Here is a 15,135-nt window from a genome sequence, read left to right as displayed (position 1 = left end):
TATTAGCATCAATTCTTAAGCGGAATGTTGTCACACTTCATAAAATGACGTCATTTAAGGTATAAGCATTTTGCAGCGCTTTTGAAAATGCTATTAATATGCAAAAATCAAATATATAAAATATAAGAAACAACCCGAAAACACACAATGCTTTGATATAGATGCACAATGCATGTGACTTTATTTTATTAAATTAGTTTTCTTACCAAAACATATTTCTGTATCAAAAAGATATGAATTTCTTTACAGTTTAATCACTTTTATATATGTTAATGATAGTAATTTTTTATTTACTACTTAGCGATAAGTACGTCGCTTTGATAATGTGAGAGTGACGTTACATTTTCTTTTGTACATGTACACTAAAGTTAACAACCTTTGTCTGAATAGGTAAAACAGGGTTTTTAGAAGCGAATCTAATGTAAGATAAGAAACAGAATTTGAAATGTCTTGATGGCAAAGTTAGTAAAGTCATTTGAATGTCATACACATTGAATTTTATCACGAGTTCGAGCCTCACATGTTGTCTCACATTTTTACGTTTTTCTTTCCATATATATATTTTTTTAATTTTTACATGAGAAAAATGAAATCGGATATAATGGTAGTTTTGTCATGATATTTAATAATTTAGATATACATGTACGGATGATAGTGGTTTTTACCCTGTATTGTGTGCTGTGTGTAGTAGTCATATTTCTTTTGCAGTGCAAGAGTATCTCATGCAAACTTAAGTATAGTTGAAACAGTCTGTGTACAGTATCATGCATTCTGTATAAGTTTACACCAACTTGCTTAGTAGGGCTAAACATAGCTACATTTTAAACAAAATGAGAAGTTCATAGACAATAGCACAGTATTCATAATTTTTACAAGAAATAATACAAAATTTTCTTACTTCATTGATAATAATTAAGCAATATTTTTGGGAAAAAGGTGCAATTCGAACCTGGCTGTCTTGCATTGATATTTACCACAGCTTTACCTACTGCATCACGCTGATAGTAAATTTGTTGATAATCTAATTTATATAGCTAGCTTGTTTGAAGATAATAAACACAATATGATAGCTGTTTTAGACCTGGATAGTGGACTTGACCACCTCGTCATTTAATGATTATACTAAACGCACAGGTACGCACAGTACCTGTGCGCGCACGTGAAACATTTTGCGTTGATACTTAAATGTTTCACGTGCGCACGTACTACTGTCGCATTCGCATGTATTAACTAAAATATTTCCTATGATGTTTTATGCAATTGTCACATATGATACGTATATTTTATTATCTGAACATGATTTGGTTCTATCAGATTAATCCTATAGGCAAGGGAGGATATTTTGATTTATAATTTTCGTGAGAATTATCGCTTTATTTTCAGTGATGGCACACTGTAAGAGATTCTATTGTCAACTTACCTAGTTAAACAGTCCTAACAATAAAAATTTTAATCTACATTATTGTATATTGAAGATATTCATTCGTTGCTGTGAAGTTGTGATGAGATAGTTTTTTTTTAAATAATTGAAACTGAAACAAACAATAATCCAAATTTGTAAAGATTTACGTTTTGATATTGATGAGAGGTATAGCTGTATATTCCGCCTTTTACTTAACTGGATGTCATTGTGCAAACACGGATCTACATCCAAGTAGCAAATAAAATATGATAAACAAAATCAACAAGGAAAGGCGGCGTTCAATGAACGCAACCCGCATATGACCCAGCAACAAGAACCAATGGCAAGGAGCCCAGGCGGACCCCAAACATAAAAAGGACAGGGCAAAGACAGGTTAATCATTAAATGATAAATAATTTGTAACTGATTAGGAATTCAAAGAAAATAATAATAGGCCCACAAAGGGGAAGGGGACAGGAGACCAGGGGAAGGGGGGGGGGGTTAATCAAAGAAATAAAAACTAGAGGCAATGGGGAAGATACTTACCGTAGACGAGAAAACAACAAGGGACACAAGCAAAAGTGTCACCAAAACAGTATGAAACAACATAGACATACATCTGAGGAACACAGTGGGGCGCCGCCTTGGAACGGTCAGCAGCATAATAATGACTGCTGGGGAGTTTAAACCGGTTAATGGTGCACCAAACCTCGCTCTTAGCCCCACCATGTTCCTATAAACGAGACAGTGTAAATAAAATAAATCCCCGCCAAGTGAAATTCTAACAGTTGTCATGGTTACAAAAGGTTAAATAAGTAAAACACTAAAATGATCATGTAGAAACATATAAAAGTAAACCCAATGACCATAACAAAAGTACTCAATGTCCTAAAGGAAGACAGAGCAACAAGAAAATCACCTACAAGGGCCCGACGAAGCAAGGCAGAAGACGAACATTAAGACAATTCAGTCCCAAAGGGCTTTACGAACTATCCATCATAGAGTCTCCCACTTGGTCCGTCACATGCAATCAAAAGAGGAAAGCGTAGTGTCCAACTGTAAAAGGGTTGAACACTAAACATGCAGTATGTCTCAAAATAGTAGGGTCATAACCTCTTTTAATAAAACGTCTAATGATTTTAGTAAAAACAGCAGAAAAATTACCATGACCCATAATCTTACGAAGTTTGTAAATCACATCGCCATAAAAAGCAGGCTGGCTAATCCCTTGTCGCAGAAGAGTTTTTAAACCACTATTGAATTTAGAAATTAAATCAAAGTTACGATTGTAAAATTTAGTAAAATATTTCCGTAATTTATGATAGCGGTAGCCCTGTTTTAGAAGCTTGCTGGTAATAAAAATATTCCGCTCGTTGAAATCCTTTACGTTGCTACAAGCTCTAGCGAATCTAATTAACTGAGAAATATAAACCCCGTAAGATGTTGCATGGGGTACGTCTCCATCTAAATGTGGATAATTAACTATACAAAAGTCAAAGTCATCTCTTTTATCATAGATTTTCGTGTGAATAGAATTGTTGTTGATAGTAATATGAAGATCCAAAAATGATGTACTAAGATTTCAAGAGTTCGTTTTATTAAGTTGTAGTTCATGCGGATAAATGTCAGACACCATTTGATCAAAATAAGGATTATCTAAATTAAAAATATCATCAAGGTATCTGGAAGTATTATTAAATGCGACTATAACATCTTGTTGTTTCTCTTCAGAGAGACTCAACATAAAGTCTCTTTCATAGCAGTACAAAAAAAAAATCGGCGACCAGGGGTGCACAATTAGTACCCATAGGAATTCCTATGATCTGTTTTAAATAGGGTATTACCAAACCTGACATAAATGTTGTCTAAAGAGAAAAGAGATTGCTCTACAAACTTCGTCACAGGTCCACATAGTATAATGTTTAACAATACTGTTAGTAAAAAAAGCTTTGTTAGAATTACATGCTAGAAAGGTAACTTTTTCCCGTGCAAAAGTTTTCTGAATTAGGGAAATTAGTTTATCATTGATTAATTTATGTGGCAAAGTTGTATAAAGTGTAGAAAAATCGTATGTACTGACAGTTGAAGCTTGAAAGTTATTAATTTGGAATTTATCCAAGATTTCACTAGAATTTTTAATTGACCAAAAGAGATGTTTGCCCGTGTTTTCATAGACTTTATCACAATATCTAATTACATGTGTTTTAATGGCAGTCAAACAAGACGTCAATAAAATAGAAAGTTTACTTGTAGTGCAAGATGTAGAATTAGCAATAAATCTGGCTTTGTAAGGTTTTTTATGTAATTTAGGAATCCAATACATTATAGGAAGTTTGAGTTCTTTTTCATTAATTTGGACTTTAAGATTGGAAATATTAGTAATATGATTGTTTACAATGTCTTTTTCGGAGGCAGATGTTTTAGAATACGCATTAGTGCTATTTAGTTCCTTATGCAAAACGTTAATGTAATGGATTCGTCAAACAATTATAATATTATTAGCCGCCTTGTCCGCTGGCACCAAAACAAATTTTGAATGAAAAGTTAGAATATCTTTTTTCAGATGTCTTAAAGTAAGTCTTGGTTTAGGTGGCAAAAGATGTTCATTTCCACGATAAAAATTAATACGTGAATCAATAATTTTAAAGATGTTACGTTTCCATGTAACTAGAGCATTACTATCCGCATTTTCACGGCGACACCATTTGACCGAAAAATCCTCTATAGATTCAGCAATCTGACCACGACAAGCATTAAAATCAATCTCAGAAGGAATTCTGTATTTAGGTCCTTTCAAGAATAAGTAACGAATTCTTTTGTCTGCAATTATATCAAAATTACCAGTGATTATATGCCCAAAATCTGAATTACAGAATTTAGAAGTATTGCAGTCTCAAGTTGTTGGAGTATTAGACTGAATATCTAAGTCAGAAACCACTTTGTTGTAATTAAATATGATATTTCTAACAGGTTTCTTATACTTATAGCAAATAATTGGTATCTCGGAGTTTTTGAAGTATAAAGGAACTGAATTAGTGACACGTTTATCACGAAAAATACTTGGTAAATCGATGAAATCGATACCTTTATTAAGAAAGGTTACTTTTAGGAAATGCCTGTTGTGGTCAGAAGTGTTGTCGATATGAGGTCTTAAGATGTGCTGAGTATAACTTTGAATAAGATAAGCTGCTGTATATAAAGGATCTGTTTGAATAACTATATTATCTGCCTCCGCGTCTAAGATTTTCAGAGATGATAATGAAAGGGAAGTAAGAGGTGATAACATTGCATGTTTACCAGAATTAAGATAATATTTAAGTCGGTGACAGACAGGGTAATTTTAGATTTACGTTTGATGTTGCCATTTCTACGTACTCCGTGAGATCGGGATTTACGTTTACGAATATTCAGAATAGAAAATATATCAATGTTTGGATCTTTAGAGATGTTACCTTGTTGAAAAATATTGTCATTTAGGCCAAGTGGGAAAGGCGTTTGTAAGTTCTTGATCCATTTTAATTCTGCTAAGTGTCTAACTTTAACTTTAAATAAAACTAGCAGAAGCATCAGAATCATAAATTATTTGTTCCACTGGTTGAATTGAAACATTTTTAAATGAATGACCATCTTTACGAAAATGTTGATATAGAAAAGTTGTAAATTTTGTGCGATTTCTCATTTTATAAAAATGTTCACGGAATCGAATTTTAAGAGAACGTCCTGTCTGACCAACATACTGTATGCCACACCCAGGGGTGTTTCAAGTTAAAACATAAACAAAATGAGTTGCCTTTCAGTCAATATCTGTATTCAAAATAATATTAAAAGTTCTCCCATTTACATTAGAGGTTATTGTAGACCTGTGCGATAAAAAGTTACAACATCCGCACCTCTTAGAATTACACTTATTAATAGAAGGATACACTCTTGCTCTATGAGGATAATTAGTATGTGTGATATTATATTTCTTAAGAATGGTATGTTTTGTAGGAGAAAGCCTAATGCGTAAAGAATTATTGAAAATATTAGAGTTAATGGATCGTGGAATATAAAATGAATTAACAGATGAAAAGTTTAAAGGCGAAAGAACGACGGATGGTGTTCGTCTAGGTGTACTGTGATTTCCAACCTGTAAAGAATTAGTAGACGTAGAATGTACCCGAAGAGGTGAAAGAAAGTGTGTATTGTTTCTATTTAAGTTATTCATAATTATATGTAGTAATAAAATGATTCCGTGTCCAGTGGGGCACCAATATTAAAGTAACGAGACTAGAGTATTAGTGCCACAGTGTACACAGAACCTGCAAAAGGGTAAGATTAAAGAAAATTTGGGGGTATGAAATATAATAAAGTGGAAATAAATATAAACCATAAGTCTATGAAGGCTGGACATGGAGGGGGGACACCAACACCGAACGCCGAACAATCCTTGAGGATGAAAATATAACAACATTGATTGCATGTACGGGGAGACTTTTTACAGCCGCCACACGGCACAAACAGCACGGTTGTGAGCATAAAAATATGATAAACAAGATCAACAAGGAAAGGCGGCGTTCAATGAACGCAACCCGCATATGACCCAGCAGCAAGAACCATGGCAAGGAGCCCAGGGGACCCCAAACATAAAAAGGACAGGGCAAAGACAGGTTAATCATTAAATGATAAATAATTTGTAACTGATTAGGAATTCAAAGAAAATAATAATAGGCCCACAAAGGGGAAGGGGACAGGAGACCGGGGGAAGGGGGGGGGGTTAATCAAAGAAATAAAAACTAGAGGCAATGGGGAAGATACTTACCGTAGACGAGAAAACAACAAGGGACACAAGCAAAAGTGTCACCAAAACAGTATGTATCAACATAGACATACATCTGAGGAACACAGTGGGGCGCCGCCTTGGAACGGTCAGCAGCATAATAATGACTGCTGGGGAGTTTAAACCGGTTAATGGTGCACCAAACCTCGCTCTTAGCCCCACCATGTTCCTATAAACGAGACAGTGTAAATAAAATAAATCCCCGCCAAGTGAAATTCTAACAGTTGTCATGGTTACAAAAGGTTAAATAAGTAAAACACTAAAATGATCATGTAGAAACATATAAAAGTAAACCCAATGACCATAACAAAAGTACTCAATGTCCTAAAGGAAGACAGAGCAACAAGAAAATCACCTACAAGGGCCCGACGAAGCAAGGCAGAAGACGAAAAGTTGTCCTTTCGCATATCTATACATTTTAAACTTTTCTTTTTCAGAACGACTCCTACTAACGATGCTAATATACATTGTAAAACGATCGAAAAGATTATGTCAGCACTTTTTCCCAATACTTTACTATTTGTATTAATATATTTTTAATCAATAAAATACTCTTTACATAGAACAAAGATACCATTATATTACACGTGTGAAATAAATATATTCGAAAAGGTTTTATAACAAAAAATATAACTTATCATCCGTCATATATTAATCATTTCATTTAAATCCTGTGAAAATGGTTGCTGAAATGACATCTTTATCCTAATAGTATAAAATCATTTTGAAATTTGCGTTAGAAAAAAAAATGTATATATGTATACGCTTAAATAAAATGCTTGTGTACAGTTGTAATAACTATTTCATGACACTATTAAAACAGTTTTTTAAACTCTCTTTTTTCAGATACACACATCCCAAAGAAGATGTTAATATCTGGAGAAAACATTTCCTACGTCACGAAAACGACATCGTCACACTGGTCTACGTAACATTCCTATAGATGATTGATATATTTAAGTGTTTTTAAGAACAGTGTTTGAATGACGAACTTCTGTGGATACGGATCTTTAATTGTAATGATAATTATCATATTATAATTACCTTATCATAAAACTTTCTGTAATAATCAATTTGTGCTATATGGACTCATTTTTCTAAAATAATATGTGAACGTAAACACGAACAAATGATATTAATATCTTTAAAATGTTTTATAGGTGTAATATAAGTGGGTCATAAAAATCATTGTTTAGATAAATAGAAAAGATCACATGTTTACTTTGTTTAAATATGTTTACATATTGAATATTTGTTGATGAAATAATACATATTTAAGAGTGGAACCACCCAACAAGAAAAAAAGCCAAATAGAAAGAACTTAATTATCACAAGCACAACAATTATGTCGTGCTGAACGATCTTTAATGATCGGAAATATAACATCTCTGATTGAATGTACGGGGGCGACTTTTGTATTCAAATTGCAAATATCTTTCTTATAGTTTTTAGCTTTTTTCAAGGTATAGTGTTCATAGAACTTCTTTTCGAATCACAGCATTGCATAACAAAGACATATTTCTAAATAGTATAAATCGTATGATAAACGAACTATTAAAAAGTTTGCTTTTTTAAAAATTGATTTTTTCAATACATCAGCTTTAAAAGTTCATAAAACGCACAAAAAAGGATGTTATTATTTTGTATAATATTCTGAGATGTTTGGTGAACAGGACAAAAAATACAGTAACTGTGAATATAAGAATTGAATTTTGTCACGTGACATAAAGCTGTTACTAGCTGAATATGCTATTATATTTTATATCGGTAAAAAATTACAAATTTTCAAAGATCCAGCATTTTCAACTCTTGTTGCAACGCATTTTAATTCAATTGATCATTCATTTAATGACTTTTCATTTTTACCATTAGAGATTGTCAGTGACACAATAGAGCGTCTATGTAGAGAAACCTACTGGATTCATAAGCTAAAGACGTTTTCACCATCTGGATTAAATGCAAAAATAATTATTTCCGTAGGTTCTTTTGCGTAGACATTCCATTTTACAATGGATATATACTATTTCCAATATAATACTTCATCTGTTTTATACATGTATACACGTTACATAACATTCACGTTGTTTCCTATTATTGTTTTTTTTGTATATTTTATATAGGAAATACTTAAATTTCATAATCCGTGAATGTTTATATATATTATATATCATAATCTTTATTAATTTTTAATGGATTTTAATATAACGTAACGTCACAATGTATATTTCCCGCCATCTTTGACGTTGACGTCGTATTGTTGACGTCACTTCCTGTTTATTCACTGACGAAGAACATACTAGTTCGAAATCGACATGAATAATAAATAATTGAATGCACGCGTGTGGTGGGTCTTATTGGAATCATATATTATATCGGTAAAAGAGATGAACGCATGAGATGACAGCCTCCAATTAAATAAAACATAACCGATAAAAATCAAATTTTGAAATTCATAGCTACATAACCTCCAGAACATTACTTTAAGACTATTTATCCCCGTTATGGCACAACACAATAAACTGGTTTTCATTATATCGGCTAGATTATGGAATTCCTATTCCTTATGATGCTTTCATAATGCAGAAGAATGAAGTCAAACTCGGATACAAATCAGTGTTCACTGCAAAAACAAAAAAGTGCTCTTTGGTATGTCAGCCACTGTCAAGTTTCGAGCGAAAGAATACTTTACGTAAACAAAATGATTCGGTATGGATTTGATATAGATATATTAGGTGATGTGGTCTTGATGGAAGGAGAACAAAAACAAATTATACGGAGTGTGAATAAAAGATTCTTAAAAATTAAAAATTCACTATGCATTGACTATATAACGTAAAAATGTTCCGGAATTAAAACTACAGCTGGTTAATTATTGTTAGAGGAGGAGCAGATTATCATAGTATACACCTCTCCGTGCTTGGAGACGACAAAGCAAAATACCTGAAATTTTTAAAGAAAAAAAAAAACAAGCTTACACAAACATTTAAACAGAAATTCTGACATTTGTAGAAAAATGAATAATTAATCTGTGAATAAAAATATACAAAAATATAGGAGACTATCTTTATAGTGGACAATGTTAAAGAGCATTTCATTTATAAGTTATTGGAGAATTATTACAAAGTAATTGCTACTCTATTGTTTTGATGTCATATTTGTATAAAAAGAACAGTTAATTTAACATCACTTATATTACAACATTTATAATTATGTGTCGAGGTTCTAGCATTGATCATTGTAAATAGTTCTAACGTTGTCAAAATTCTCGGTTCATTTTGGCGATATAAAATCAGATTCATAGCTCTTTTCAGTATATGACTTTTATGTTATGAAGGACTAACAACACATATGCTTTAAATTTTGATAAATAAAGAACATTGGATTATCAGTGGGAACCAATATTTTATCTATAATTTCATTGAATAAAGGATGTTTGTTTTCTTAGATGGTACAAACAGTTAAAAGCTATGACAAAAATCTAAATATCGTCCCTTATGATTAATGTTTTTTCTTATACTTTTTCCGTATATATTCACTACACACTTCTGTTTACTTTCAAATTAAGACATTTAAGTGACTATTTTTTTAATTTCCTTAGTGTAACGGAGAATAAGATAAATAACATATAAACAATGGCTAAATCTTTTTATCTGCTGTCTAATATAATTATTGTATGTTGCCTTATTTTCGTTCATTTTATTTTTAAAGAAGTAACAATCCCTGAAGAAGACGGCATATTAGAGCATATACAGTAAATGTGTCGATAAGAATAGTCAGTGGTTGTAACAGAAAATGAGGTGAACAATCATACAACTCTATTTAAAGGTTTAAAGTAAAACCAAAGGTTTAAAAACGATGTTTTGAACAGGAGTGTATGTCGAATCTGACCCAGACTGCGATTACTCGAATGGTTACTCAAATTGTTTGGTCGCTACATATTGGTTTGTTTATGTTATAAATGGTTAAAATCGCAACATATTTCATTTTAGTGTTATATAAAATGTAAATCTCAAAATTGAACAACGTGTAAGGACCGTATTAAAGTATCAAAATGAAGAGTAAAGTAGTGTGTTGTAAATCATATGGCCGCACACTGGCGGACGCATGTCGATTATATTAACGTGTTACAAGCATGTGCATTTTCAGTTTGTTTCGTTTTTCGAGATAATGAATATGGAATATATTTTCACATTTTAGATAATAAAATTCAAAATATCTCACGCGCCGTTGTTGAAAATATATGATTTCACTTTAATGTTAAATATAGTTTAATTATCAAGTTTACAACGTTTTAGGGCCGTATTTTAGTATAAGAATGAAGTGTGTACTAGTGCGCAGAAATGCTTTTATTAAATCCTTAAAAGCATGGGTAAATTATCCTACAACATAGACCATAGTAAATGTGTTTAAGCACTTTTCACAACTTTTAACGAGGTAAGGGGGCATCCCACTGACTTGTTAAAAGATCTACAGGAAGGAAAATAAGCAACTTCATTGTTCAGTATATGAAGACAATCTAGATGCATACTTCTTAAACATCTATGCTCTGTTTTTCGCCGCGATTTGTATATATTTAGTCGTGTTGTTATGATGGATAATTTCTCTCTCGATTATCACATAAAGCTGTATTCAAATGAACCGAAAACACAATTTTATTCATTCAGCTCAGCGATACAACCCATCAGAATGTACATGTATTTTAATAATCATATTATCTGTTTAAAAATTTGTGATTTGTATTTTTTACGTTTTGTATTGATCATGGTTATCTGGATTAGTTTAGTCTTTTTCACAAACAACTAACAATTATTCATGTTATTATCAAATATGGAATAAATTATTCACACATTATAGTTTTGGGTAAATCATCTGATTTTTATTACTTCATGTACAGCTGGCGCATTATTTAAGTGTTTTATTATTATCCATTCTTATAAGATCACCTCAGCATTAAAATAGGCTATATTTAAGAGATGAAAGAGTTAATTAATAACACCTTTTACGTAAAAATCTGTAATTTGTTGACTCAGATATCACTCGTTCCATTATATCAAGGTATTATTTGCAAGTTATAATGATATATAAAATTTAATTATACGATTAAATAATCAATTATCTACTTACATTTTCGGCTTCTGTGGCATGCGTGTTAAAACAAAGTTTATATCAAAAGAGTATTTTGTTTGTAGTCAAAACTGAATTGTTTTCGCTTACCAAGTTTTGTTTTGTTATAATGTATATATATAAGGTACTGTAGCAGGGTGTTATAAAGTGTTCTAACCCCTTTACATTATTCAGATTTAGTCATCTGTAACCTCGGTTTAATTATCTTTATTCTGCTTATTAAAAATAATCACTAAGCCAGGTAGAGCGGCGCGGCTTTCAATACACTTGAGGAAGACATTTTTTTGTAACTAGATGGAAAGGTTATATTTAATTGTGTGTGTGTTTTTGTTAGAATTTCACTTGGCGGGGGTTCATTTTATTTACACTGTCTCGTTTATAGGAACATAGTGGGGCTAAGAGTGAGGTTTGATGCACCATTAACCGGCTCAAACTCCCCAGCAGTACTTGTGCTACTGACCATTCCAAGACGGCGCCCCTCTGTGTTCCTCAGATGTATGTTTATGTTGTTTCATACTGTTTTGGTGACACTTTTGCTTGTGTCCCTTGTTGTTCTCTCGTCTACGGTAAGTATCTTCCCTTTGCCCCTAGTTTTTATTTCTTTAATTTACCCCCTCCTCCCGGGTTTCCTGTCCCCTTCCCATGTGCCCTTTGACTTTATGGGCCTATTATTCAATCGTTTATTTGATTTCATTGACTTCTTTATCAGTTACAAATTCTTTCCTATTATTCAATTATTTATTTGTTTTCTTTGAATTCCTTATCAGTTACACATTTTTTTATCATTTTGGTGATTAGCCTGGCCGTGCTCTGTCTTGTGCCCTGTCCTGTTTTTGTTTGGGGTCCGCCTGGGCTCCTTGCCGCTAGCTCTTGTTGCTGGGTCGTATGAGGGTTGCGTTCATTGAACGCCGCCGTTCCTTGTTGATCGGGTTTATCATATTTTGTATGTTTTTCATTGGATTTATGTATTAATTTTCGGGGAGTATGAATTTCCTTTATATGGAGTTGTTCGCATTTGAGCGAATGCTTTCTTTGGCTCATTTCATTATTGACATAAAGCGATTATACATGTACTTCAGAATTACAATATTTTTTAAAATTATTTCTAATTGCAGTAAAACAGTTTACAGTGCCGTTCACGGGAGAAATAAGTGTTTATGTGAGAAGCAGATCCATAATTTGGTGATATTATCAACAATATTTTTGTGGATTGTCTTTATGACTCAAATATTATTTTTGTTTCAATTGAGTATTGTGTGTTTAACGTAGTATATTGAGAAATGTAGATATGGTTGATTAGCCTGATTTTTCGCCGTTTTTAGGCCCCGAAGGTAACCCCTTTTATTACTTCCGTTGAATGACTAATTAAGGTTCGGAACTCTATCCCTCAACAGTCTTACAATAAAATGTGCAATCTAGTTAAAGCATGATAAGTTAACATAGTATTAACATTTCGAAATCACTACACATATTAAAGTAGAACTTCGATAAGTAGACGTTAAAGGGTATTGCGTAAAAACTTCGACACATAGGGAGTTGGCTAATGAATCCGTCTAAATTTAATGACAAAATTTCGAGCTATGTGCGTTTACTGGCAAGTTACAAAGGCATAATAAAAGGAAAGGGCGATAACTAAACAAGCATATAAACTTTTTTATTGTTAATTGTACTCGATTTTATTTCTTCTATACGAGCCTAGAAAAATTTCGACACATCGAAAATTTCGACACATCGAAAATTTCGACACATCGAAAACTTCGACACATCGAAAACTTCGACTCATACGTAGGTTTTTATAAGTAATATATGGGGTGGGGGATTTCATTTTACTTCGATACAACGATAAAATACAGAATTCCTAAAGAAAGCCCAACACAGCAAAATTGAAAATATTGCAGGCTCGGTTTGATTGAGCCTGTTCATGGACGGTACTGGAAAGTGCAAGTTACCGTCCACGACCCCTTAGCACCGGCTTAAGCAGAATTCAACATTTAAACGTGAAATAGTAAAATTTTGAATTTAGAAACATCCGCAGATGTGTTTATACGGCGGTTATCATGGAACCTTCAATGTGACACTTTCGTGCCATTCCATGAAAAGCGGCGTATGGTCCCCAAGTAATAAAAAGCGTGTGCCCTAAACGAGAAAACAATGGGCGGAACTAAATAAAATGGAATTTTGAAAGGGGATCAGAGGTTATGAAGCCTGCGTATCACAGATAAGACGTCAAAAGACAAATTTAAAAAGCAGGCAACATATCCTAAGGGTGATTCAACATTATTCAAGTAGGAATATTGGAACCACCCAACTAGAAAATGCCGAAAAGTTGAAACTAAAAATACCACAAGCACAACGATAATGTCGTGCTGAACGATCTTCAAGGATCGAAAATATAACATCATTGATTAAATGTACGGGGAGACTTTTTACAGCCGCCACACGGCACAAATAACACGGATGTGATCATAAAATAGATAAATACAGAATCCCTAAAGAAAGCCCAACACAGCAAAATTGAAAATATTGCAGGCTCGGTTTGATTGAGCCTGTTCATGGACGGTACTGGAAAGTGCAAGTAACCGTCCACGACCCCTTAGCACCGGCTTAAGCAGAATTCAACATTTAAACGTGAAATAGTAAAATTTTGAATTTAGAAACATCCGCAGATGTGTTCATACGGCGGTTATCATGGAACCTTCAATGTGACACTTTCGTGCCATTCCATGAAAAGCGGCGTATGGTCCCCAAGTAATAAAAAGCGTGTGCCCTTAACGAGAAAACAATGGGCGGAACTAAATAAAATGGAATTTTGAAAGGGGATCAGAGGTTATGAAGCCTGCGTATCACAGATAAGACGTCAAAAGACAAATTTAAAAAGCAGGCAACATATCCTAAGGGTGATTCAACATTATTCAAGTAGGAATATTGGAACCACCCAACTAGAAAATGCCGAAAAATTGAAACTAAAAATACCACAAGCACAACAATAATGTCGTGCTGAACGATCTTTAAGGATCGAAAATATAACATCATTGATTAAATGTACGGGGAGACTTTTTACAGCCGCCACACGGCACAAATAACACGGATGTGATCATAAAATAGATAAATACAGAATCCCTAAAGAAAGCCCAACACAGCAAAATTGAAAATATTGCAGGCTCGGTTTGATTGAGCCTGTTCATGGACGGTACTGGAAAGTGCAAGTTACCGTCCACGACCCCTTAGCACCGGCTTAAGCAGAATTCAACATTTAAACGTGAAATAGTAAAATTTTGAATTTAGAAACATCCGCAGATGTGTTCATACGGCGGTTATCATGGAACCTTCAATGTGACACTTTCGTGCCATTCCATGAAAAGCGGCGTATGGTCCCCAAGTAATAAAAAGCGTGTGCCCTAAACGAGAAAACAATGGGCGGAACTAAATAAAATGGAATTTTGAAAGGGGATCAGAGGTTATGAAGCCTGCGTATCACAGATAAGACGTCAAAAGACAAATTTAAAAAGCAGGCAACATATCCTAAGGGTGATTCAACATTATTCAAGTAGAAATATTGGAACCACCCAACTAGAAAATGCCGAAAAATTGAAACTAAAAATACCACAAGCACAACAATAATGTCGTGCTGAACGATCTTCAAGGATCGAAAATATAACATCATTGATTAAATGTACGGGGAGACTTTTTACAGCCGCCACACGGCACAAATAACACGGATGTGATCATAAAATAGATAAATACAGAATCCCTAAAGAAAGCCCAACACAGCAAAATTGAAAATATTGCA

This window comes from Ruditapes philippinarum, unplaced genomic scaffold (assembly GCF_026571515.1).
Source record: "Ruditapes philippinarum isolate M1 unplaced genomic scaffold, ASM2657151v2 ctg499_1_1_1_1, whole genome shotgun sequence".
NCBI classification, from domain to species: Eukaryota; Metazoa; Mollusca; class Bivalvia; order Venerida; family Veneridae; genus Ruditapes; species Ruditapes philippinarum.
Note: the sequence above shows the minus strand (reverse complement) of the source record.